The following is a 25361-nucleotide window of genomic DNA, read 5'->3' as shown; positions in this document are numbered from 1 at the left end:
AATATGAAATTTTATTATATGTTTAATTATGTAAAGCAGAGAGCAGTAGCGACGCAGGAATTTATTTCGGGGAGGGTTCAAACTCAATATGAGGGTATTTTATATTAAAATTCTTAAAATTGCTCCTAAAATTAGGTTAAATTTACACAAAAGTCAAAATTTCGGGGTTGGAGGGGTCCGGACGTACGTCCCTGGCAGAAAGTTATGTCTTCTCGGATATTTGAATATTGTGATATTGTATGTTTTACTAGATTTTGGATAGTTTATAACAAGTTCTAAATTCAATTAATTAAAAACTAAATTATAATACTGTGGACAATAGAATTCCAACTTAATTTAACATGAACAATGGTGATGTAATAAGTTACTTTTAATGAGATTTAATCCCAGAAAAAGAAAAAATGGAAGCAGTTTCTCTTATATAGATGATTTCTAAGCATCTGGAAATTTAGGTTTACCTCGAACAACACTATACACTACATTATTATGTTCCATGTTCTTATAATATTATTTTTTGTGAATGATAAATTCGATATAGTATTCTGCATTTTGATATTTTGTTTTGCTTCTGACAAGATATGAGTACCTATTTTTCCTTGAATGTTTTTTTATATACTACATGCAGGTCAAGTTTTGGCACACCCACTTGAAATAACTGTTCAAAAACTAATTCTTTCATTCATTTCCTTCTTATTGTTCTCCAAAAGAATTGCACATGACTACATGACATTACCGAAATATAGACGAAATTCAAAAAGTAATTGTTGAAAAATTACAATTCTTTTACGATTTGCGTATAAATACGGTGATCCAATGTATGGTATAAAAAAACTACAGTACATAAACACAAATCTACCTGTGCTAAGAGACCACTAAAAAGCACGAATGCTAACTAACTGAGTCAGGGCAGTGCAAAACTGATAGGCCTGCGTGGTAGCGCTGAGGTGCGTACGAAGGGAGCAGGCGCGTCAGCGACGGTGCATATATGCGTAAGGGTAAAGAAAACAAGTGGGTTTCGACAATGATATGAGTTTCAATAACACTTGTCATGGTTTTATACTACTAACACTTCATTTGTAAATATGAAATACAACTTCATATTTACAGAAAGAGACCACCGGTGGAAAATAGTATCTAATATAGTCATATTTCACATGCACTCACTTGTAATGGTTTTACACTAGAACACTATTAACCTAAGTTGTAACTTATTATAATGTGTTTTTAATTTTTGTATTTAGTTTTTATGAAATTTGTTCCTGATACCTGTTTCCCTATAGAGTACTGAATTTTACCTGTAAATTTTCGAAAATGTGATGTGCCAAGACTTGGCCAGCACCACATTCTAACACAGTATACAGCAGTAAATAATTGTAAAGTTGCCACTTGTACATAGTATCAATATTTCTATGAAATTTCAGATATATTCTATATTCTGTTCAAAGCCTCATCTAGTGGCGATAATTGTGTGTGTGTGTTTTTTTAATAGAAATATCAAAACATCTACATCTAAACTCTATTTTAAATACAAAACATCAAGTGATTTTCTCGAATTTTTTTCACAGTTTAGTTGCCGAGTGAGAAACTGCAATAGACTTGCAAAAACTATGGATATCTAATATTGAAACCGGAAGCGCTAGGTGTGCACTTCCGGTTTTAATAAGTGGATAAGGTCAAATATAGAACCTATTATTGGGACCCTGCATTCTTATATAAAAAAAGAAATGATATGAAATGAAATTTTGAGTTTTACGTCCCACGGTTATGCCGGTTAGGCTAAAGGAGACGGTGATAATGAGTAATGAATGAAATGGTGGAATGAAGAAAGTGGGAGGAAACGGGAGAACCCCGAGAAAACCCACGCACACGGTGTTATAAAAAAAAAAGGTTTACCGCTATGTGTCATAATTTTAGATTTATTGGAATCCAACACCGAAACCGGAAGTGGCTATACCAACCAATCGATTTTAATAGAGGTTACAGGTGGAGATGGAAGCTATCCTTGGGCCTCTGAATTCGGGATGCTTACGAGACAGGACTTGAAGATGTCTCGTCTCAAAAAGATGTGAAAATGTCTTGAAAAGTGCATCATCATTAAGAATACACATAAATTACACGTACTTATGAAGATTTGCAGGCTCTTATTATTTCTACTAAATCTTATTGGTAGAGCTGTGTCTCTTCGGAAAATTCTTCGTCTCTCGTATTGTGGCCATCGTTCAACAAATTCGTATCAAAATACATTTCTTGTTCTCGAAATTCGTATTAAAGTACATTTCTCGTTATGTCTTATAAAAATAATAAAAATAAAATCTTAATAAAAATGAATGATTCTGAAAGAATTGGTGAAATGTAAAAGTAGGTGGAGATTAGAGAACTTGGAAAGAATCCACTACAGGCACCATGTCGTCCACCGCAGACACACATGGCTTAGAACCGAACCAAGAATTCCTCACCAAGTTCACTCTGTCACTGATATTTCTTACCGTTTCCGGTTTGTTTTGGGGGGAATCCAATATCTAAACCGAAAGTGGTTAAGTATACCACTTCGATTGGAATGGAAGCTAAAAGCTAAGATAGAAACTAAAAATTGTGTGATGTAAAGATGTGGATATGATTGTACACATTGTTATAATACGTAAGAAGTTAATAGTCTAATAAATTAAATTATTGCTTGGCTTTCTGGAATTATCACTAAGTTATCTTCATAATTACCACTATTACTATTCTAACTTGCTGGTTGACCTTCATATTTAAGATTATTACAATTGACGACAAGGTACCGAACACTCACAGTAAAAGCTTAGGTGAATCACAAGTTTGAGGGCTCGGGAGAAGTAGAAAATTTACCACGTCAAGCACCTATTTGAAACCTATCTTTATTTAAGTCTAAACTTCAAAAGTAGGATATTATCATTCGTTACTTTGTGAGAGATGTGTGTTATCTCAAAAGGATTGTTTTATCACAGAAAACACAAATGAGTATTTTCAATGCTATCAGAAGTCCAACATCTCAGTCAAGTAATGCAAATATTGTGTACTCAGTTATAGAGGTAATATTTGTCCGGCTACAAACAATGTGGCTTAGTGATACATACAAGGGCACTTTGCATATGTTTGTCAGTTTCTTGCCAAGGAGCAGACCCTTGTAAACAGATCAACTTCTGCATGCAACAATGTACAGCAGAGGCAAAATCAGCAAAAGCATTTACCAACAAAATCTGAGTAACAACCTTGTCTGGTGTCCAGAAACTGTGAAAGAACTACAAATAACATAAGGTACGTCAATTTCATTTTGACCATAGCTACCAATAAATTAACGAAACAGATCCACAGAAGAAAATGGTAGTATCCAGGACACTGAATCCAGAGTGGTTGTTCCAGTTCATGAACTTTTACGACATCCTGCTGAAAATAAGTCAGTGATACAGAAGGAGAAGAAAGATCATCGAGGGAAGAAAAGGTATCCGAAACACAATTTGAAGAAGAGTTGAGGCCGAAAATTTCCACTTATTCTGAGAAAGTTTCATTTTTCTGCTTACACGTATTAACATAATGGCATTAGAGAATCCGCGGAATATTAAAATCCACAGATTACTATCAGAATTGGATTTTATTGTTGAATGAAATAATTATTTTAAACTTTAAATATACAGGAAACTTTAGTCATGTTTGGAAGAAGTTATATAGACTCATGAAATTTAAAATGAGAAAAAGAAAGGATAAATGTTGTTAGGTGAACTAACTTTATTAAATAATGGTTATGGTTGAGTAGTGCGAATAATGGGATCATCAGAAGAAAAGTTAGTTTACTTTTTATAATATTGTAACAGATAAAAAGTTGTATAGCATTCATGTTAAGAACTTTCCAGCTAGTAATATCAGGAATTTTTATAAAGGGAATAGTAGATGAAGATTTTGTTATGTAATGATGTGGATGTGATGGTACGTATGGTAATACGTAAGATGTTAATAGTCCTAATAATTAAACCATTGTTTGACTATCTGGGATTATTACTAAGTTAACTTCATAACTACCACTATCGCTATTTAAGATTATTACAGAAACTATTGTTGAAAACAGTACGGACCGAAAATATGTTTTACTTTAGGAGGGTTACAGTATACGTACATGATAAGAACTATTGTGCAAAAGACACTAACCAACTTGTGCTAGGTCGCCATTAAAAAGTACGAATATTATCTATTACTAAGTTAACTTCATAATTACCACTATCGCTATTTAAGATTATTACAGAAACTATTGTTGAACAAAGTACGAACCGAAAATATGTTTTACTTTAGGAGGGTTACAGTATACGTACATGATAAGAACTATTGTGCATGGGACACTAACCAACTTGTGCTAGGTCGCCATTAAAAAGTACGAATATTATCTAACCGAGTCGGGGCAGGAGCGCAGCAGTAGTCACGAGCGGAAGGAAAAGGGTGCGTCCGTAGGGAGTATGCGCGCCAGCGTAGGCTGATAACAATAAACGAGGATAGCGCAAAATACTGTATATGGCATAAAAATACTTATCTTACGTGTTGAATTATGTATTTGTACGTTACCAAGGAGGTTAGAGGTAATATCCCGATATATTTTCATTGCTTGCATATTGGTGATCCAAAGTAACAATACATTACTAACGTAAATTTCACAATTATGTGGATCCCTTAACACTCTCATATTTGTTTAGTTGCGCGTCGTGACTTAGAACATTAACTTCGAATACTTCACTTTGTATACTGTGGTTACTATCAACCTTATGAGCAAACTCGTCCATAAAAGGTTTGACTTTCATTAATGTATTTTCACGTAGGTACGCACCTCACGGGTAAGAACACAACATATTCATATTATTTAACACACTATTCTATTAAAATATTATTACAAATTTGTCCTGTAAATTTTACAAATCTGTGGATCCGTACAGTAGATTTGCACTTTTAAAAAAAAAACCTGATACCTGTAGACAGACAGACGAACGGACAAAATAGATTTCACACACACACTTGTCCCAACATAGTAGGAAAATCGAAAATAATAATTCATTATTTAAATTATATCAATTAGTAATTTTTATGAATAATAATGTTAATATTTTCCAACTTACTCCTACGTTCTAATACAAAACATAATTATGTATATATTCGCGATATTTTTAAAAATTATTGAGCTCCAGAAAAACAGGTAACCTGGATGAGTACAGGGAGTTGATGTCTATATTTATAATACATGTATTTTACAGCAATGCGGCCTATATTTAATAGCCTCTGGGGAAGGGCAAGAGCTGCATAAGCATGGATGCTTTACATTTTTGCTTTGCAGATAACACGTAGCTTGTATAATTAAACTCATGTTGTGTTAAATCAATAATATGTTCTCTGAGAATTTCTTCCTTGGAGATTAAATTGCTGTTTGCAAAATAGATCCGCCAAAATGATACACCAGACATGTTGCAGAGCAACTGTTATGCTTTTAATTTGATCACTGTGAGGTACAGCGTGGGAAGTAGAAAATACATTTTACAACGCGTAGACATGTGATATGAAGAGAAACAGTGTAAAATAAATTAGGATTTTATTCTTACAAAGAGATAATAATTATGGAGTGCTTTCCTCTATTTAATTGCAAAGCTAAGTTATCATCAAATTTAGATAATTAATGTTCCCAATGTATGAGTAGCAGTTGTAGGAGAGGATAGAACAACATATACAAGGGCGCATCCAGAGGTGGTCACAGGGGCCGGATCTACCCTTTCACATTTCGTAACTCGACTAACATTTCAACCCTTTCTTAAGAAAATCATGGTTACTCTATGAGAGGAATGATTGATGTACACTCATATCCAAAATGACTGTCGCATATCTATAACTGTCTTCTTGTAAGAATATAATTTGATAATGATTTTGCAGAGTACTTTTAATACTGATACTATGTGTATAATCGGGAAATGTGGTAAATTTCATAAGAAAAGAATTATAAATACGAAAATTAGACGGAGTAAAACTAAATGTTGCTAGATGGATACGAAAGTTTTATTTTCGTTTTATTGTTCTTATTTACTGCTCTTTAAACATGAAATTTGCCACATACATGTCTTTGCCGATTGTACACATACTAACATTATAAAAAAGTACCGGGCGAATTCGTCATCAGGTTATATTACTACAACAACATATTTATAGATGTGCGACAGTAATTTTGGACATGGTTGTACCTTAAAAGTTTGATCTTACTCTTACTTCCCTTATAAAATCAAATTTACGTAGTTTTATTATTTTTGCCGAGAATATAGTTAACAGTATTTAAAAATTACTTATTGCTTTATCGAGTGTAGAACAATGCCAGTTCAACAATAGATATAGTGACTACTAGTGGTGGACTTTCCCCATACTTCGGATACCCTCCAACACAAATTTCTGAGTGCACGTCTGAATATATTTATATACAACCTGAAACTTAACAGTGTATCTTTTTACATATGCGGTACATAAATATCTACTCCAATAAAATAAAAACATTATTATTACAAACGAACGACATACAGGGTGCCCCATAATTATGTACTTTATATGATATTTCAAAGACTGCGGTAAAAAAAAACTAGAACATAATTTGAACATAAACACATTACTCTCATATTTCTCTTACAAGAATTTTAATATGTTCTCAATGGTATGGCCCACCGATGTAACACCAAATCGATATATGCCTGGAAACAAAGAGCAACGTTGTCACATGCAGTTTGACAGACCCCTATTGGTATACTGTGGAAACTCTTCTGTGATAGCTTCCGGAAGCTAGGCCAAATTGCTTATGTGATGTTGATACACTTCGTGCTTTAGAACACCTCAAAAGAAAAAGACAGATGGGTTCAAATCGGGAGACCGAGCTGGCCATTCCATAGTCCCACGTCGACCGTTCCAAAGCTTCGAGAATGTTTCGTTCAGCCCCGCCATTCCGTTTGGCATACACTAAGTCCACTGACCGTTATCCTTACTCTCAGGCTACACAGTGTTGCCACATCGAAACATTTTGTCTAGAATTACAAATACTACAGTGAGTTAAACATCATATACAAAAGTATGGGCCACTCTGTACTTTTTGAGCCACAAAAATATTTATCACGATTTTCTCGGAGACTACGTCTGAAAATTGGCTCTTAAGTATACCATATTGTTCAAAGGAATGGATCTAATAATTAGTATAAATCTTGTCTCTTTGTACAGTATTAAAATTTAACAAAACCCAGAATTTTAGGCTATATCCCATTAGTCATACTACGTAGTGTCATATTTGCTAATTTAAAGAAATGATGAAATTTATGAGCATGTGCTTCAATATCTGTATCTCTATCTTTTCTCGAAAACTATGCATGAGAATTTACACCCATCAACACTATTTTGTTGAACTCAAAGAGTTCTATCGATTGGCAATATATTATCTTTGAGTAGTTCTTTCGCCCCTTTTGAAATGTTCGTAATATTGTTGGATTTTGGAACAAAGTAGCATAGACAACTAAATAAGAGATCAAAATAATGTGTTACTTCGGACTACGCAATTATAAATAATTGACTTCTGTTTCAAAGAGATTTAGTGAATTTCTGATTATTCAGATAAAATGTTTAGTGTTCGTTCTCATTGATGGATTCATTAGCATATGGTAGAGCTATGTGCGTGTTCCATTTGTCATCGATTCACATCAATGACGTACCAGAGATCCTAATCACTATCGACTGTTATCATCTTGAGTTTGCAATATTTGTATTCGTGAGAATACAGGTTGCAGTGTATCATATTCTGGCGTGTATGACCAGAGCACATAACTTTCAGAGGCTATGGGGGAACGATCATTCTACTTCCGGTTTGACGACGTTACAAATCGTGAAAGTAAGCGTATTTCCATCTTTCAATATGTCCTTCCACTTGTGCAAGTTTCAATGCGATACTCGTCGAGGAATTGGATAGTTTTCCTTGTTAGTTCAATTGTTGACCGCTGGAAGCCGCACGCACAGTGTAGACAAACATGATGGATCACTTATCCGTTCATAAGCGAGTTTCCTGGACATTAGTTTGGACGGCGTGGGTCTCATCAATGGCCAGCGAGAAGTCCAGATCTCACTCCGGATGTTTTTTTTTTTGGGGGGGGGATGCTACATGAAGGAGGAGATGCACAAGTCCAAACCTCACACAATGGAGGACTTGGAGGCACGGATTCAAGAGATTATTGCCAACCGTCCAATTGATTTCCTTCAGAAAATGATCAAATATATCCCTGGCCGATTGAGAAAGCTGGTTAACAACACAGATGCCTATGTTCAAATTTAACATATTCTTTTGTTTTCTTATGTAATGAAGGACCTGTACATGTTAATTTTCTCTAATAAATAAGAATCAATATTACATAATTTATATATTTTTTATTTCCTAGTTATTTTTTAATCACCCTGTATGTTAGCAGCGTGGTGCGATGGTATCTCAAACTTTTTGACTGTGTAATACAAACACCGTCTTTGATTAGACAGTTTGGCGGTGGTCAACAATGGCAAGCGGTATGCCAAAAATAAATAAATAAAGATTTTGTAACCTTGCTGATTCAAACGACTCTGTTTGACCTTCCGTGTATTACACCTACTGTTTTATGCTTTCTGTTGCTCAATTGTTCGTTAAAAGTTCTTTCCTTTGATCCTATCAGGGGCGGATCCAGCGGGGGGCGATCGGGGCAATTGCCCCCCAAGAGAGGAGAGTTTCTTACTTTATATATAAATAAAACTTATCGTAGAGTTTGGAGCTGTTTAAAGTAGCTCTAGGTAGCAGTATTACAACCTCCCCCCCCCCAGAAGTCCGTCCTGGATCCGTCCACGCATTCTATGTGAGACAATGATTACACATTTTCGATAAACATATCGTAAAAACAATGGAGATAGTGATCGATTTATTCTGTGAGTATCAAAGAATTTACAGCAGTAGAAAATCCTTTTATATTATATGACCAAAAGTTTCGAAGTTTATGAAGATACATTTTTAAAGTAATAAAGTTTTTAATCTTCAAGTATTTTAAAATCTAATTTTCAAACGACTAGTTTTCTTACCTGTTAATCGAAGCCCAGGAGGCATCATGATCAAAGAACACGAAATGTCTACCTCTTAACGTCCATTAGTACCTGGAAAATGAAATTAAAGTTAATATTAATAGATAAATTATTATTTCTAAAGATAATTACTATTATATCTTAAGTTAAAGAAATTATATTATCCAACGGAATGAAAGGGCCTATCTGGTTTGCCATAAGGAACAGACTGGTCACGTGATCAGGTCAAAAGTTACGTTACGTGCCAAATCCAATCTGGAGATTCCAAGCTCAGATGGGAAATATTTCAAGTACATAACCTCCGAGTAAGGCGCCCTGGACAATTTACAGAAGATGCATATACTTTATCATTACTATTGATTTTACTTAAACTTTTGACAGTATTCTATCCATATTTACATCGTCTCTTCATTATATCTTTGCCCGGCCAAATCCCAGACCTGAACAAAACAGAACATCTATGACCCGTTTCCAAGGTGATCAGAAATTTTACTTTCAAAAACAGGACGCATACGAATCGGCGACGGTTAAGGGGGGCATTACACATTGCATTTTCGGACTCAGCAGTGTTTTTAATTCACAAAATACACAAGTAAAATGATAACACAGTGCTTCTAACTTAAGTACTACTCAACAATACTTTTAACTTCTTGAACACTCAGAACTGCAACTCAATTTCCACGTGAAGCACAGAACACTCAATTCCCATTTGAACATTCAGAGGTTCCAGACACAGTTGAACCTTTCCAATGAGTATTGGTACGGAAGGGTGTAGAATTTGCATTGACCATTTATATTTTGAAAAATAATTACGAGACACCTGGGTCATGTTTGCTTAAAAACGGGGACATTTAGGCGTCCCGTTTGAGAATCAGATAAAAAGGGGCTGCGGTTGAAAATAAGAGACTGTCCCGGCTAAAACGGGACGTCTGGTCACCTGGCTGTTTCCGACACTAATTCGACGCAGATTTCCGCCGCCATAGGCTATCTCGGTAACTTTTGAAGAAACGCAACAACGACAAGAGAACAATGTTACTAGAAAAGGTGGATGTTCAATTAAAAATCTTGGAGTTTTTCCTCCACTGCCATTGACATTGAAGTCGCGTGAGATCCTTCAATGTGTGCTCGTTCCTTCTACTCTCCTTGGCATACCGATACTTCAGACTCACGCATTCTTTCACTCACTATTGTCCAACAATGGCATGGAAACGTTACCTTTTTTCTTTTTTTTTTTTTTTTTTACCACTGGGTGTTTCACCATTGTAGTGTCCAAACCGTTTATTCAAATATTTTAGATTAAAAACTTACACATTCTAGTAGCACTCCTGTTTTATAATTCCTTCCCATCTTCAATAAATCCAAAATTGTATATGTATTCAAACTTATGGGAACTATACATAGAAAACTGGACTTTTCTCAACCAGCTATAACCATCTTAGGTTTAACTTTGTTTCTGGGACACTCGGTAAAACATAATAAAAATATCGCAGTATCCGAAATATCAGGGACATAACCTTCCTGCTCAAATCAATTTTCATTATCCCAATGGGCCATGATTCTATACTAGAGAGAAACACACTCCAAAACTTATATAAAATATTCTGACCTTGACAAATATTTATATTTAGCTACAAGGAGAATAGAAATAAAAGATAGTGCCATGTATAAATCATTAAGTTATGAAGGACAGTAAACTTCACGCTGAGTTCTTGAATTTATTCTTTGTCACATCATTTCTACAACCAATTTTACGCCTTCCCGGGCATGTGAAAGCTTTGAACATAGTATATACATGTTATATCTATAAGACTATGTTGCATGTGTGAGTTGGAAAAGGAGAGAGAGAGAGAGAGAGAACCGCAATTAGGAGCTGTAAATGGTTGAGTACAACCCCCTCAACAGTTATATATGTCTTCACAAAATGTAAACCCAAACAAATCAACTCGACTGATGAGAGACAGTGTATCTATTTTTGGAGCAGAAACTTTCTCAACAAGGAAGGAAGCCTTCACACGCAATACGCTCGTCATTCTTGTTACATCACTCATTATCGCATCTTTTAGGTTTCTAAATATTTCTGCATCCTCTTAAATACATCATGTGTTGCTTTCTGCATCCTTGCATTACACAATAAAATGGTCTGTAAAGTTTGGAAATGTAGCATCTGCTGGCAAGAAATGTTGCAGTAATTCACCTTCTTCTCTATAGATTTGGAATTATTGGGGGGGAAAAAATGTTTCAAAGCAATGGGGAAAGAAGGGATCATACTAAGAGGCCTCATCCCGGCAAAATTAAAATACCGCTAATTTTACAGTAATTATGGCTCAGTGGTAAGGAATTTACACCTGGAGCGTGGAGTCCCAGCTCGCGCTAAGTTGACTGTGATAGACCAACACCGTGTGTGTGGGTTTTCTTGGGGTTCTTCCGTTTCCTTCCACTTTCTTCATTCCACCACTTTTTTCAATTGTCATCATCACCGTCGCCTTTACCCTACCCGGCATAATCGTAGAACGTAAAACCCAAAGATGATTAATTTCATTTCATTTTTCAGATTAAACAGCAGTAATGATCTAAAACTTGGAAGGTATTATGAAACAAACTAATCAGTTTTTTTTTTTTTTTTTTTTTTTTTTTTACGATTTCCTGAGATAAAATCCTAAATAATGTTTTGAACGTCACTTTATGCACTAGATAAATCATATAACCTCAATCTTGGAAACGAACGTTGAAAAATAATAAAATAAAATCAACTAAGTATTTAATTCATTACTTAATCAAATTATCAGTGGGCCAATTGTAAGGCTACCAGGGATTAGGAATTAGGATTAGGAATTAGATTTCTGGGTTTTAAGCATCTATGGCCTTGTCAGCCCATCACGATCGTCCCTCGGCGATCACACTATCCAAGGAAAGAGAAGGAAGTGAACTGGGACCTGTATGTTAGGTACCATCTCGGCATTTGTCTGGTGTAAATGAGGAAAACCCAGGGAAACCTCACTCAGGAAGACTGGCCTGAAAAAAACTCTTACAGTTTTTCGACCAAGTGACCCCACCAGGAATCGAACCCGGGACCGCTCGCATCAAAGCCGAGAGCGTTAGCGATTACGTCACGCGTGGCCACAAGGCTACCAGTTAGTCATGAAATAGTCCACTTCCATTTAGACTTATAGTGTGACTGTTACATTGTTTTAGTTGTCCAGTATATTTTAAAGATAAGAAAGCTGGTTGAAAAAAAAAATCATGGTCGAAATTGACCTATGTTTCTAGTCAATGATTTGTGAGCTCATATATCTATCCCCCCCCCCAAAAAAATCTTAGCGTGCAACATTCCCATTCGTTGAGTTGTGCAGTGTTTGTGAGTAACAAGCAATTGTTATCAGGATTTTTTTTTTTTACCCAATAATGAGTAAATGATTTATTGCTAACTTTATATAGACGCTAGCTAACCTTGGATCTTCCATCTAATATTCGGGATATACGAAAGGGAGAAATTTGCATATGGATCCTTGATATGATGGTTATCTCCCTGTTCTTATGCAAAAGAAAAGAAGTTGAACAAAAGAAGCTGAAAGAGAAGATTACATTTCCCTAAGCAGTGTTGCTAGCCAACATCAACTTGGCTGTCCTTATTGGCAACGCAAATCAATATAATCGTTTCCGTGTGAAATTTATCATTTAATACGGTTACCTTTAAAATTTGTTATTTAGTAAAAAGATGTGTACCAAATATTTACATAATTCATTACAATTATAATGGCAAATATTATAAGCTAATGATAAATGAGTGTTAATTATATCTGGAATCGTAGTTAAAGTTTACACGACACATAAAATGCCTAAAGATAATACATGCCAAGCAATAGATCTCATTAAATCCTCATGTGTAGTTTTTGAGAATATTAAAAATAAGTAATATTTTTGTAAATCTAAAACATTGACACTGTACTATAACCACATCACCTATTACAAATAGTTGATTCATTTATATCGAGTCGAATTTGAATGTGACACTTACAAAGAAAATACCGTGTTGTGTTCGATTGAATGTGACACTTACAATGAAAATACCGTGTTGTGTTCGATTGAATGTGACACTTACAAAGAAAATACCGTGTTGTGTTCGATTGAATGTGACACTTACAAGGAAAATACCGTGTTGTGTTCGATTGAATGTGACACTTACAAAGGAAATACCGTGTTGTGTTCGATTGAATGTGACACTTACAAAGAAAATACCGTGTTGTGTTCGATTGAATGTGACACTTCCAAAGAAAATACCGTGTTGTGTTCGATTGAATGTGACACTTCCAAAGAAAATACCGTGTTGTGTTCGATTGAATGTGACACTTACAAAGAAAATACCGTGTTGTGTTCGATCTGCTGGTCATCTCTACTGACTATTGCGCGGCATCGGGATTTCCATTGCAGGAGACTGTGCTGCAGATGAACCATGGATATATTGAATCTCACTCCTGTTTACAAGCTTTACACAGGCCGGTGAGGGTGCGGACTCCACGATGGGACAAGCACTGTTTGTTAAGAGGCCTCATCCCGGCGAAATTAAAATACCGCTAATTTTTACAGTAATTATGTGATATCTTCCAATAGATAAAAGATAATCGAAATGTGGAACAAGAGCGCCCTATACAATATTATTTTGCGTGAGGTACCGTTATCACAAGCCACCTAGTGACTTTTTCGTTTTCAGCCGTTTAGAAACGCGAAAATAAATGCCGATTTTCAAAATGGCTCGAAATCTAAAGCAGATAAATAAGTCGTAATAACGGTATCTCATGTAAAATGATATTGTGTAGGGCGCGCTTGTTCCACATTTCGATTATCTTTTATCTATTGGAAGATATCACATAATTACTGTAAAATTCGCGGTATTTTAATTTCGCCGAGATGAGGCCTCTTAAGTCCGAAAGCACGATAGTCTATTCGGCTGACATCTGGACTTTTGACAGGGTTGTCAGACAAAGGAATTGCCAAAATTTCAGTTTCCTGTTCCATATGGCGATAGAATTCTAGCGATATTTTCGCCTTGTGGCTGGGTGCCTTATTCCGGTGAAGTTCAACCTGGTTCACGTCTAGTCCGTGCAATGCTGGAATTTCATGCTAGTACATTTCAGTCAAGATGTGAGTGTAGTAGTAGGCAGCATTGATTTCGACGCTTCGCGTCAACTTGCGGAGACGCAGCTTTTCCTGTACGACAGACCAGCTACAATCATGCATAATTTTGGAAAACGGTTCTAATTGCTCTTCTATCGGTTTGGTGGGCTCAGGACTCTGTGTTTCATACTTCCGTATAGTACAATTTACATTGGAACGAAAGTTACACACTTCACACATTTCTAGGACGCGCGACGCAGTTAACTTAGCCTCCCCTAAGTTGTACCGTCAAAGTGAAAAGATAAAAACCATCCCAGGTCCGAACCTAATCTATGTTGAAAATTTGGTCGAGATCGGTTATATGGTTTAAGAGGTCCAAAGTCAAAAAACATACTCACTTTCATTTTTATATAGCTATTGTATATAATAGAAGATACAAATTGTCCTACTGGAGAGCATGGGCATTTTTTAAATTCTTCTTGAATTTTGTGTGTTCGTGTTGTAATAGCTTAAGTACAAAGTTGAAAAAGATTAGTTACAAAACTATGCAGTAAATTGTTTCGGTTAAGTGGACGGTAGCTATATGTGCCTTTGGTGTAAAGGTTCTGGGTTCGATTCATGGTAAAAGAGCATTGAAGACATTACGATGGAACGGATTCCACCTGAAACTATAGATCCATTGTCTTACATAGCCTCGGTGCTGAAATAAGATGCTGTTAACATCAATAAAGAGCAACAAAAAATGAGGGAATATTTAAACTTCGGAAAAAAGAAGAGAGCTAGTTCGTAATGTTATCACAAGCTTATAAAATCTTATCTTATTCTGTTATTTTCTAAGAGAAGCTTTGCAAGATCTGTAACATAATTGGGGAAAAGTTATAGTCAATTTGTTTTCTACTTACACTCCCATACGAAGTGATAAGCAATTTACTATAATATTTAGTGAAACGGAGATTATATACATATATTTTCGTAACTTATATGCTTACAGATATCCACACACATACACAAAAAAGAAACTTTAGGATATTTACGTATATTATCAGTGGCTAGCTGGCCAATGGGTAATAAACGTCAAATTCATTTTAGTCGTAAAGTTACGGGTAATAGCTCAACTGAAAAGGAATATTATTACCAATATACTTGACTATTAGCTTTAAGGTTAAAAATCCATTTTTTTGTTTATAAAAAAGGAGGATTTAGTGTATGAAGTTCATATTTTTCTCTCGCCAATTATAAAGCAGTATTTTTTTTATTATTAGAGCATGTAATAATATAGCACGGGCCACTAAAATTCACACACATTGTAATAGTTATAACAGTACCTTTTAAATACATAACAATATCTTTAAATATAAAAATCTAATTTAACAGATGATAGCATACATAATAATGAAAACAAAATTTTATATTTATACACATTTCTTTCATAATAGACGATACGAAATACAAATTACTCGGAGAAGAGTGTTAAAAGGATTGATAGCATGTCTTTAGATATAACGTTAGCTTTATACCAACATTAAATTAAAATAGAATTTCTATGGTGGTGTTATCCAAAATTGTCAAGATAGAAACAAGTCATTATGAGTTAATTTTTTTCAAGTATACACATATACGGATAGTAGAGGAGGAAAAGGAGGTATTTTGTATTCCAGCACTTTAAATCGATTATGAAATATGTAAAATTAAACAACCAATAAAAAACTTAGAATGATTCAGACAGATGCCTCAATTGAGAGTTGTACGAGAAGTATTCAGGAATTATTGTCCCTCATGTAGATGGTATTATCCGAAGTAGATGAAATAGTAATGTAGCATAATGTATCCTTTAAATATTTAAAGACAAAGTTTCAAGCATTTGTGTATAATGGTAATGTTCTGCTTTATTTTTTCAGATAAAGGTGAGCGTCGATTGAGAAAATGGACAAATCTGATAAAGAGTGTTATTATGTACCTCCAGAGGAAGGGATTAATACCCAAGGAGATTCATGAAGACATGGTGAATGCATTAGGCGCCCCTACATAATAAATCATGAATAACTAGTCGCGTTACTTTCAATGCGGCAGAGAGAGAGTTGTGAACATGCAGCAGATGCAGGACCGCCCGTAACAGTGTGCACACCAAAAAAGCATTAATATGGTTTACGACCTGATATTGTCTGACAGACTACTTACTATATGGAGGTTAGCTGAGGTTACTCACTAGCTTATCACTCGGTTCAATAAACACGTTTTTACATCACCACTTTAAGGTGCACAAGGTATCAGCCCGATGGGTACCACAAATGTTAACCATTGATCAAAAGCGTGAACGAGTCTGTTGTTCAGAGACAAATTTGACCTTGTTTAAGAAACACCTGGGTAACTTTTTTTTTTTTTTGCTAGATATGTGACCATAGATGAAACTTGGATACATACAAAGTCCAAGCAGCAGATTGTGAAGTTGTGGCACCATCATCGTCCATCTTAAAGAAATTCACGAAAATGCCATCAGCCGGCAAGGTTTGGCCACGATGTTTGGGAATAGTAAGGTCGCACTGTTCATTGGTTATCTCCAGGACCAAAAGACAATTACAGGTGACTATTATGCACAATTGATTCCAAAATTAGGGAGGCAATCAAGGAGAAGCACCGAGGGATGTTACATATAAAAGTGTTGCTGCTGCAGGACAATGCTCCTGCTCACAGAAGTCACATTACCGCTGCCGGTAGTGCTGATGCCGTGTTTGTAATACTTGAGCATCCCTCCTACTCTCCAAATTTTGCCTCAAATGACTTTCACTTGTTACCCAGTCTTAAATACCACCTGCGAGGAACAAAGTTTGCTAACGATAAGCATGTTATGTAGGCTGTCGAAGAATGGCTTCTAACACAGCCATTCATTTTCTTTATATATATGTGGTATTCATGCTCTAGAACATAAGTGGGAGAAGTGCATTACTATGAGGAGGACTATGTGGAAAAATGACAGATCTGCTATGTCGGGGACAATAATTGTTCAACACTTCTCGTATTATTACTCCAATTCAATGAATACACTCCGTAATCGTTTACATTCTCATTTACGACGGTATAGCAGCAAAGAAAAAGAAAACTATAACGTTTGCTACTAAAATTGGTTTATAATTTTCTATTACTTTATTAGCCAAGGCTAGTGGTGTGATTTTGTACCCTCTTGGAGGAAAGGTAATATGGTTGGGAATAGTCTAAACTGTTAAGATTTGTATCGAGTGGTCTGTGCTCCAACTGCTTCGGAATCTTGGTTGTTCTGGAGCGGAACATACGATACCAGTAGTTCCTCTCCTTTATAGTCTGAATGTTGTATATTGTTTGAAAATAATCCAGAACTCCACCAAATTTTGCTTCATTTCTTGATAAGCGAGTTACAATTAGTATGAACGTTACTGTTAGGATTACTATGTGTGTCACACTTAGAAGTATGTGTGTCATCACTAGAAGAAGACAAATTAAACTAGTTAAAATTGGGTATTTAACTGTGTATTTTTTAAATATACAGTATATTAATATATTGGGTCGATGCATAAGTTCGTGTGGTTTTCTTTTGGGTTGGCAACAATGAGCCGTGAAGCGATTGTTTATCGTGATTCCGTTGTTTTGCCGTAGTTTGGAGTTTGTGTGTTGCTAAACAAAGGTTTTCTTGATTGTGAAGATATTATTGTATATATTTCTGACAAACTAATATGGAATGTCAAGTTGAGAAAAGTGACCATTTCCGTCACATTTTACTCTTCGATTCTAACTGAGGATCCAATCCAGCAGAAGCTGCGAGAACAATTTATGCAGTGTACGGGAATGAAGCAATTGCTGAAATAACAGCACAGAAAAACTTCCCTTGGCCAATGGTTGACAGATTTCTTCCAGTCAAAACCAAAACAGTTCTACTGACGAAGCGTTGAATTGCTACCTGAACGTTGGCAGAAAGTCATAGATAGTGGAGGGGAATACATCACTGACAATTAACACTTCCGAAGTATAACACTCCAATTTTGATAAAATGTGGGAGGTAGATCCTACATATGAAATAAACGAATACGTGTTTTTTTATTTTCTCTGGAAAATCGGTTTTAGGGGGGCAAAAGCCCCCACCCAAAATTTTGAAAGTTGACGCCCGAAAGGCAAAAAAAGAAGTGAACCGAAGTCAACGAAATTGTACACACGTATTGTAGACATAAAATGAGGGAATACGTGTTTCGTACTTTTCAGAAAAAAAACTTTTGGTTGGGGCACGGACCCCTCCAAACCTTTAATCACGAAATATCAAAAGTGCTAGTAACAGTATGTCAGATGTGTGCAAAGGACATGAATAATTGCAACGAATCTTTGTGTATGAACAATACGCAAAAAATAAACGAATACGGGTGATTTATTTTCTGCGGAAAAACGGTTTTAGGGGGGCAAAAGCCCCCATCCAAAATTTTGAAAGTTGAGGCCCGAAAGGCCAGAGGAAGTGAACCGAAGTGAATGAAATTGTGTACATATATTGTAGACATAAAATGAGATAATACGGGTTTCTTATTTTCCTGAAAAAACAGAAAACCGTTTAGGTGGGACACAGACCCCTCCAAAACTTTGATCGTGAAATATCAAAAGTGCTAATAACAGTATGTCAGAAGTGCTTAAAGGACATGCAGAATTGGAGCGACAAATTATGTAGGGACAATACGTAAAATATAAACGAATGCGTTTCTTTCTGCGGAAAAACGGTTTTAGGGGGCAAAAGCTCTCACCCAAAATTTTGAAATTTGAGGTCAAAAAGTCAAGAAGAAGTGCACAGAATTGAAAGAGGTTGTGCACAGATATTGTAGACGTAAAATGAGATAATTGGGTTTCGTACTTTTCTGGAAAAAAGCGGTTGAGTCAGGCACGGACCTAAACCGTTGATTACGAAATATCAAAAGTGCAAATAAGCATACGTCAGAAGTTCCTAAAGAATATGGAGAATTGCTACGAAACTTCGTATAGGGACAATTTGCAAAACAATAAACAAATCTGTTTTAATTTGTGCGGAAATGTGTTGGGGCCTAGGCCTCACCCGAAAAAGAAGTAAATATTATCGTAGTAGCGCAGGAAGAAGTGGATCGAAGCAAATGTAGAATAAGACATTTCGTGTTTTTCAAGTGTCCCAATCCGTTTTGCTTCAAATCTGTCACATCAACAACAAACTGGAAATAAATCGACACGTGTTTTTGTTTATGCGAAAAAACATTGTAAGGGTTAAAGGTATGAAAAATTTGAAGAAATCGGATGGAGACACGACACTTGTGAAACATGAAAGGCCATATTTCACATATCCAATATCTACATAAAATTTCATTCGATTCGGTCCATTCCTTCCGCCACTCAACGCCTCGGTCTACTCAACAGTTTTCTTCTCTTTTTAGAAAAATACGAAACACGTATTCCCTCATCTTACCTCTACAATATTTCTGCACATTTCATTCAATTCGGTTCAATTCTTTTTGCCTTTCGTGCGTGAACTTTCAAAATTTTCGGTGGGGATTTTTGTCCCCTTAAAACAGTTTTCCGCAGAAAATAAAAACTCCTATTCGTTTATTTTTAACGTATTGTCCATACACAAAGTTTCGTTGCAATTCTTCATGTCCTTTACATACATCTGACATACTGTTACTAGCACTTTTGATATTTCGTGATCAAAGATTTGGAGGGATCGGTGCCCCACCCAACAGTTTTTTCCAGAAAGATAGGAAACCCGTATTCCCTCATTTTACGTCTGCAATATCTGTGCACAATTTCATTCACTTCGGTTCACTTGTTCTTGCCTTTCAGGTGTTAATTTTCAAAATTTTGGGTGGAGCTTTTGCCCCCTAAAACGTTTTTCCGCAGAAACTAAATAGCACGTATTCGATTATTTTATGTGGAGTATCTACCTGAAATTTTTTATCAAGATCGGAGTGTTACACTGCGGAAGTGTTACTTGTGAGTGATTGTGAGTTAATGTGAGTGCCAGTAAAATGTATGCAATGTATTGTTACACTCTTAGAATATGTTAAGTCTATGTTATGTCTATGTTATATTTGTGTTTGAACTAACAAAACAGCAGAATAGAAATAAAATATAAAGCAGGGTTGGCAAAAACCATGGTTTTTATTTAAAAAACCAAAAACCCGGTTTTTTGGTTTAAACCAGGTTTTTATGGTTTAAATAATTTGCTGTATATATTCATATCATATATGGACAGAAGTAAGTTTGTTTCGCCTTGATGTTATTATGCAACAACCGGGTTATGCTGGAAGGGGTCACATAAGCTTAAAGCGGAATAAAAACCGCTTCTCGAGTTATATCCGAGAGAAATTGTCCTCCATTTGAACTCGGAACCAGGACTAATTGGCCACAAATGCGATACGTCTGCCGACTCACTCACGAAGGAATCCTGATAAAAATACGTTGTACTGATCTTTACATGCTTCTTAATATAACTGTCAAGAGTCATTTCAGAAGGACAAAAAGATAAACAGTTGCACAAGTGAAACCATTACACAGAATTACATATGAACAATTTCAAAGTACTACGGAGTACAGAAGAACTAATTTAGTTCAAGTTAGTTAACAACGACTTTTATTGGTCCAAATTAAAGAAATACACCGACTTAATCTGCATATCAATAAGAAAAATGAATAAAGATACGAATTGAGTCCACTTTGGCTCAGACTCATTTGCACATAAATAGATACCAAAGATACTTATTTCACTAAATGCCTCTCGTGGGGTCTGTATGACCCCCCTCCACACACACACACAAAAAGTACGGCATTTTCGATGTATTTTATCAATAGTAAACATTGAAACGAAACAATATTTAGAATTTTTCTTCGATTGCAATTACATAACAATAATAACTACAAAAAATCACAAAATAAACATTTATAAACTTTTTTTAAAAAAAGTTGCTTTTGCAGTATAATCTTTCTGAGTAATGAATGGGGAATTTAGGTCTGAATATAATATGAATAATATACGGGAGTGAAACGTGATAACCCACAAATGTGTGTTCATCAAGATTTTACAAACACTTACACTTTTGCGAACATTTTTTGTTTTTTGGTTTAAACCAGTTGGTTTTTTTGAAAAAAAAAACCAGCTGGTTTAAACCTTGGTTTAAACCATGGTTTAAACCACCTTGGTTTAAACCAGCCAATCCTGATATAAAGTATAAGAACCGCAGGAACTTATGCATCGATCCAATATACACAATCTGTTCTAGAAGAATAAAATAAATCAATTTATTTATTGGCAACGAATGAATGCTTTTAGCGCCACACAAATTCATTTTCCTCGTAAACTACTAACGATAATTTACTTCCAGGAATATAATTTTGTTCAGTTCGATCTCATCTATCGATTGACATACTGTATGTTGGACAATATTATAGTTTTTTTTTTTTTAAAAAAAAAAACGTTTTTCTCCATTTTCTTGAAAACTCGTATACTTGCCACGTTCAAATCATCCCCTACCGGCTTCCCTTGAACTCAAACATAAAATTTACCCTAACTGCATTTATAAAATACCGCAAGCAAACCATAAACGACATGTGTGTGGTGTCGACGGGAAATGTTATTGCCATGGCTAAACTTATACTAAAAATTGATATACATTGCTAATATGTATCAATAATAATAATAATAATAATAATAATAATAATAATAATAATAATAATAATAATAATAATAATAATAATAATAATAATAATAATAATAATAATAATCCAATATACAAGGTGTTACAAAAATTGGTCTCAAATTTTAGGGAGTACGCGCCTTTGGCGTTGGAGACCCGGGTTGGATTCCCGGCGGGAGCTCATGTGGTTCGGATTCCACGTTAATCAGTAGGTCCACGTCTCATATAGCCTCGCTGCTGAAAGGGACGCTACACTAAAATCAACTCAACTCAATATTTAAGGAACAGGTTTTTCACATCAAAATAAAGTTCATATAGACCTGTGCTCAAAAGTGCATAATTTCGGAGTTATAAGGTGCCGAAAACGTGGAACAAGGGAACTTTAGAAGTTCATAGCTCCACTACTATGGGACCTATCATAGTCGGGTCAAGACATCACTGAAAAACTTGTATGTGAACTATCCAAATATCCATGTTTAAGAATGCTCCAGTACTTGCACAGCAATTTTTTAGGGAGAGGTAGGTGGCAGCCTCTCTAAAAACGATTGTGCAAGTACCGGAGGTTCTGAAAGATTGATATTTGGATAGTTTACATACTACAGTGAAACCTCTCTAAAGCGGACAGCCGTGGGGAATCAAAAATTGTCCGCTATAGAGAGGTGTCCGCCTTAGAGAGGTTTCAATATTTTCTTACGTAAATTAATAAACAAGGTAATATGCAATTTAAAAAAAATATTTTTGCATGAATCACGTATTTATGAATATTACCAAAATGTTAGTATACCTGCATTATTTTGCTCCATGCAATTCGAGGCACAACATGGGAATAAGATGTTATAGTTCTCTGCACTTTACATGAATGACTTTTTTAAAAGACAATATGCGTACCCGTGGTCAAATATACCAAACTTGTCTTCTGTTTCGTTAGAGATTCCAGCGGGACAGTAGAATGATGTGTCATTCCAAAGAGTGGGCAACTGTCAATCACTTTTGTTTCTGAAGTAGGTTGGGTGGGAGTGGAATGCAAGCAAAGGATATAAGGGTGTTGTGAAACGGAGACCCTTCCTCTGGGTTGCGGAACAGGAAGTTGAGGAGGCAAAATGTTGTCACTCCCACGTGTTCTTCCTTGGTGACATACGTATGAATTACTAAAGGTGTATTTTTATTGCATTTTCCAACTTGTTTCTAGAGAAAGTGTCCGTAATACGGAGGTAAATAATACCTATAAAAGACAAGAAAGACTGTCCGTGTCCGTACTAGAGAGTGCCCGCTTTAGAGAGGTTTGTCAATATGTTTTTTTTTCCTATTATAGTGTTTGGGGATTACAAAATATGTCCGTTGTGGGAGGTGTCCGCTTTATAGAGGTGTCCGTTAGTAGAGGTTTCACTGTAGTTCCTCAGCGATGTCTTGACCCGACTACGACCGGTTCTATAGTGGTGGAACTATGAACGTTTAAAGTTCTTTTTTTTTTCACGTTGTAAGCACCCAATAACTACAAAACTAGGCACTATATGAACTTTTTTTTTCGTATTTTGATGTAAGAAATCTGTTATCAAAATATTGTGCGAATTTTTTTGTGACACCCTGTATTGAAATAGAGCATAAAGATCAAACAAGTGTTGAATAAATTTGTATATCAGTTTCTGTACAAGAATTGACATTATCGCTATTTCCCAATAGGTTAGCCAGGAAACATGTGAGTAACATCAATGGTAGGTATATCACTTCCTTTGAAGCCACCTGATGATAATTTGACCGTTGTCAATTTTACGTATATTAATTACTTCAATTCAACAAAATCTATCGATTTGGTATAAATCTCATTTTTGTACAGTTTTCTTTATTTTCGTTATCTGGTAACCATATCGGAAAATCAAGTCAAATTTCTGATTTCTTTTGGGGGACGTGGGGGTGGCTCAGTGGTAGAGCGTTCACCTCCGGTGCTTGGGATCCCTGGTTCGATCCCAGCTCGCGCCCTCTGGACTCTCTGGTGGACAAACACCGTGCTCGTGGGTTTTCTCGGGGTTCTCCCGTTTCCTCCCACTTTCTTCATTCCACCATTTCATTCATTTCTCATAATCACTGTCTCCTTTAGCCTAACCGGCATGACCGTGGGACGTAAAACTCAAAGATTTCATTTCATTTTTCTGATTTCTTTTTTTCTGTATTTTTTTGGTCAAAATTTTAAATCGGATAAGAATAGTAGTATTTTTTTTTAAAGTTTAGTAAATTAACCTTCACTCGTCGAACGAAAACTTTATTTAACTTTTTTCTTTCTTTCTTATTTTTTCTTTTCTTTTTTTAAAATTTATTCAGGGTTTCTCTTAGTGATATAGAAAGGTAGGAAGGCACGCACTCAAAATAGTTAACTGTACATTAGTAAGCATTCTGTCCACTTGCCAAACGCTACACTACCTGGCTTTTCTGTTTCTCTTCTCTTTCTTCTTGCTGTAGCTGGTTTGTGTTGTAGTGTGACCAGAGCGCCTATATCTCTCTCTTTTTCTCTGTCTCTAGTGTGTGTACATGCTGTGTTTGTCTTGTTCCTGGATGCATGCATGTAAGTGTGTGTGTGTGTGTGCTGTTTTATGTGTACGTGTGCTAAACTGTGAGTTTGCATGTGGTTGTAAGTATTTATAGACAACAACGATCTGGGTAGAAAAGCATGGCCACTGTGGACAATGAAGGGCACTTAATGTCTCTAAAAATAACACCACAGAATGTACGTACTACAATATATTTCTTGGCCAAGGCTGTTATTCGGAATTTTCAGCTGGCGGGAGGTCTTCTTATATTATGGTTACATAACTAAATTTACAAATATTTATAGCTTAGTCAAGATTTGTGCGAGGAATTTCGGGTTCGATTCCTGGTGAGGACACTCGAGCGAAAAAGGGTAACAGCTTTTTCAGGCTAGCTGTTTTAACTGTGGTGTTCCTCAATCACACCCAGCAAATGCTGGGATGGTACTTCCTCTCAGGCCAGTTTCTTCCTCCCCAATTTCTCGTATAGGGTGATTGCTGACGTCATTCCTTATACGTGACGTTCTAATATAGCCATAGCTGCCGAAAGTCCAGAAATTTAATTCCTAATTCTAATCTCAATGTATGGTCATTACGTTAAATTTTACTGCATATCAGTTTATGCAGTGTTTCTTTCAGAAAAAAAAAAAAATTCCAGGAAGCACACTTAGTAATCGGAGGGGCACGGTAGTATTAACATATTTTCACACGATAATATTCTATAGACGTATTATTTTGGTCTCCTCTGGGTGGCACTCTCAGAGCTCCGGGAGGCAGTATCCCACAAAGACATGTCTGGAAGAAACACTGAGTTTATATATGTTACACTAGATAACGTATCCTTTCTGTTCCTTTCTTAGATAATATATTTAATGTTTCCAGGTATGATGTGTCTATTCTACTATTTTCGTAAAGAACACTATACAGCTATATTTTGGATTTTCGCACCAGAATTGAAAATGAAATGAAA

The 25361-nt window shown here is 35.7% G+C and overlaps 1 protein-coding gene across 1 annotated transcript in view; it reads right to left on the bottom strand.

Annotated features, from left to right (window-relative positions):
- The window catches only part of Octbeta2R (Octopamine beta2 receptor), a 393700-nt gene that overhangs the window by 331996 nt on the left and 36343 nt on the right, over positions 1-25361 (bottom strand). Inside the window, exon 2 of the mRNA XM_081734504.1 lies at positions 9100-9171. The gene's annotated coding sequence lies outside the window, so the exon portion shown is untranslated. The remainder of the gene's footprint in view (positions 1-9099; positions 9172-25361) is intronic.

The sequence above is a fragment of the Thermobia domestica genome, chromosome 12, assembly GCF_964235325.1.
Source record: "Thermobia domestica chromosome 12, izTheDome1.hap1.1, whole genome shotgun sequence".
NCBI lineage: Eukaryota > Metazoa > Arthropoda > Insecta > Zygentoma > Lepismatidae > Thermobia > Thermobia domestica.
Note: the sequence above shows the minus strand (reverse complement) of the source record. Positions and strands in the feature narration are given on the sequence as shown.